Source organism: Octodon degus, unplaced genomic scaffold, assembly GCF_000260255.1.
Source record: "Octodon degus isolate 3935 unplaced genomic scaffold, OctDeg1.0 scaffold00274, whole genome shotgun sequence".
NCBI classification, from domain to species: Eukaryota; Metazoa; Chordata; class Mammalia; order Rodentia; family Octodontidae; genus Octodon; species Octodon degus.
Genome location: NW_004524850.1, coordinates 1,611,714 through 1,615,451, shown reverse-complemented (window position 1 = coordinate 1,615,451; position 3,738 = coordinate 1,611,714).

Below are 3,738 nucleotides of genomic sequence, written 5' to 3'. Positions count from 1 at the left end.
TCCACCGCCCGTCCACGCATCCACTGCCTGTCCACCGAGCCATCGAGGCTCCGTGCTGCACCGTGCAGCCGGCCAGCCGCAGCCCACCCGGCCCCTGACCTATTCACAGATTCCCATGGTCACTGAATCCAGCACAAATCCGCTGGGGCAGCTCTGCCGAGCCACACCCCGAGCCTCTCCCTGGCCTCCCCGGCTATGTGTGCACAGCCCACGCCTGAGGCGAGACACAGCAGATTCACAGGGAGAGGGCATACACCGCCCACCCCGCCCAATCCTTCAGTCCTCCTTGGGTGATTGAAACAAAACACACACAGCCTGAAGGGGCCCGGCCTGAAGGCGTTCAAGGGCTCCATTTCGCACGAATGACCTTCCAGCCGGCGCCCTGCCCTGCCCCGCCCGGCCCTGGCATCCGCAGCTCAGCTCGGCCCCCGCGTACCCCCCACTTCACAGCTCTGTGAGTGCCGCCATCCCCCGAAAGGTCAGGGCTTCGGGGGCCAGGAGACCTCGGGGTGTTCCGGGTTTATTGCAGGTCAGTGTGGCTGCTCCCGGGCACTGTCATGGTCATCGGAGACCCCAGCGCTTCTGCAGGACACCTGGACTTGAGCAGGGCAGGCTGGGGCCCTCGAGACCTCTTCCACGGGGCGTCGCATGAATGGGCTTTGAGTCCGACTTCTGACGTGGGTCAGATACAGGGCGGGCATTCGCTGTGCCACTCTCCAGGCGCTAGTGCGATGGGTGGGGCCGTGGCAGGGCCACCTGGCGTCGCAGGAGGAGGCAGAGGCAGGAGAGTCTCCCCCGGAGCTTCGGGCCGGGGACACTGTGGCCCCAGCCTCCTTGGCTTTAGCAAGCAGCTCTGTCCTGAGTCCTCGCCCTGTGTTGCGGTAGGACCTCATCACCCAGGAGACATGACACATGGCAGACTTTGGGACAGCTGGGCTGCTTGGTCGGTGGCTCCTGGGACAGTGTGGGAGGGCGGGGCTGAATGGGAGCCTTGTGCTGCCGCCGCGGCTCACCAGGAGCACGCGGAGCGAGGAGGAATCGTTGCCTCTGCATCCCACAGGAAGGAGCTGGCTTTCTCCTCTCTCTCCTTCAGCTGGACCCAAAGTTCAGGCAGAGGCTTTGTCCGTGGGGAGGCCATCACTGGGGCTTCTGGCCTGCCCCAGCAGGGGCAGCCGTTGGCACGGACTGACGCGGCAGCACATGCTGGCCAGGCTGCGGGAAGAGGAGCCCCCCACGCCCCTCACAGGGAGTCTTGTGTCGTAGCTTGGCTGCCCCGGGAGTGACAGCATGGGGCTGATTCTAAAGGCCAGAAGATAAATAATAATAATAACTTCCAGGACTAGGCTGCGTGCACGTGTGCGTGGTGTACCCAGGTGCCTCCAGGGCCACAAGCGTCTTGGAGCAAAGCCTGTGCCCGTCTCAGGGGACATGAGCTGCGTTTCTGTTTGCGTGACAGGGGGAAGCGCTGGCTGGGTCTGGCCGGGAGGCGGCCCACAGGCTGCTGGGCTCCGCAGGGCTGCTGCAGGGGAGGCTCGGGCTCCACCCGTCTGCGGACCCACCGCGTCCTGTTCCATCAGTCCTCGGGCTAGCTGCAGCCTACAAGCCCGCAGTCCGCCCTGTGTCCCGTTCATCTCTGCCCTCTGTTCTGCACGTCGGTCTACCCGTCATCTAGCGCTGCTGGTCGGCACTGTCACCTGCTCAGTACTGGTGCACTTCCCTGCCCAGCAACATGACGCTGAGCCTCACGTACACGTCAGTGCATCCATCTACCTGCCGGTCCTCCCTGTCTCTCTGCATCCTACCCTCTTTCTATTATCTATCATCTGTCTATGCATCTGTCCATCATCTCTCTGCCATCTCTCTAGCCATCTATCTGCCTATCTGTCATTTATCCATCTATCCATCCGTCCATCTGTCCATCTGTCCATCCATCTATCCATCCATCCATCCCCAGCTCCTCTGCCCATCACTTTATCCAAGCCCGACCAATCTACCCGCAAGCATCCTCTATCCCTGGACACGGCCTTGTTCAGTGTGGATTTCCACATCACTCCAACACACATCTTTTTCAATGAGACCCCCCCCCCCCACCTTTCCTTCCTGAAGGGCGAAATCCCCTCATCTTTGTATCCTGAAGGGTGAAATCCTTCCATTTTTCCTTCCTGGAGGGCGACATCCTCCCCACTTTTCCATCCTGAAGGGCGACATCCTTCCCACCTTACCATCGCTGAAAGGCGACAGGAACACAACCCAGGCGGTAGCTGGGGGAAGAGGCCGGGCAGGGGCCTGCCTCACAGCTGCCCTGGAGAGACCCTGGCTTTCAGGGCTGTCTTCCTTGGAGCGAAGGTCGAGCCAGGCAAACCCCTTGGACACCCCGAAGTCAGCCATGATGCGAACCTGAGCACCCAGCGAATGCATAGCTTAGGAATCTGGAAATGCGCAGCCCTGGGCCACCTCTGCCCGTCTCTTAAAGCACGAATTTGTAATGTCAGGACTCCAAGGGCACGGCTCCTCCTGACGCCTGACTCCTCCGGGGAAGGCGCCTTGCAGCCCTCTGTGTCTAAAGACACAAAACGTGTTTCAAAAAATGTTTGGACCGGGGAGATGGCTCAGTGGAATAAGCGCTTCCCTGGCAAGTGCAAGGGCCTGAGTTCAATCCCTGGTTCTGAAAAAAAAAAAAAAGTTTGGACCTAGCCCAGTGCGGAGGCCCTGGGTGCAAGCCCAGGACCAGAGGTGTGTGTGCACGCGTGTGTGTGCCTGAGTGTGTGCCTGCGCAGGTGCAAGCTTCCCACACAGAAGGAATGGCCACTCTTAATCGCTACGCTCACAGCCACGCAGCATGAAATCGCTGTTCATGTTTTTTGATAAGTAAATATTTGTATTTGCCATCTGGATTTTAATCTCACATGGATTTGCATGAAGTAATTAACATTTTTCCTAAGGAGTGTCTGCTCAGAGCGGCGTGCCAGCCCGGCCGACGGTGTTCCTTCTGCCGCAACCCAAGCCACACTCGCAACGGCAGCAGAGGAGTCCCCTGGGCCCCTGTCCAAGCAGCGCCACGGGTGTCCCATGCCCATAGAGCGGCTCGCCCAGGTCCTCCTTAGGTCATGGTTTATGTGTCGTGTTTTAAATCAAAACACGCACTACTTATTTCATTGCACTTTTGGTTTTCTTTTGCTCTGCTTTTTGGTCTTCTGACGATGGTCCCCTACGCAGTCCAGACTGGCCTTGAAGGCGCTGCTGTAGCCCAGGCCAGGCTTGGACACCTGGGGATCCTCCTGCCTCAGCCTCCCCAGAGCTGGGATGGCAGGCGTGGTTGCTGCGTGTGCACACACACACACGCACATGCACACACACACACACACACACACACACACACTGCTTACTCTGGTTGAGCTCTTTGTCTTTGCTAAGAAATGTGGATTTTGTAGGAGACAAAGGAGCATGCTTAGAACCTATGTTGAAAAAATAACAGAAGGTCTGGGGAGGTAGCTGGGTGCTCTGCGTGCTGCCTGGCAAGCACAAGGCCGGGGCTCGATCCCTGGCACCGCATGCTGTGCCAGCCCCGGAAGTGGGCGTGGGGGCACAAAACTACGATTCCAGCCCTGGGGAGGCTGAGGCAGGAGGATCCCGAGGAGTCTGAGCTGGTAGTGAGACCCTGCACCACACAGGTAAGTAAATCAGTAACAGAAGTGAAACAGAGAAGTAAGACCTACTGTTGAAAGGCTACAAAAAAAG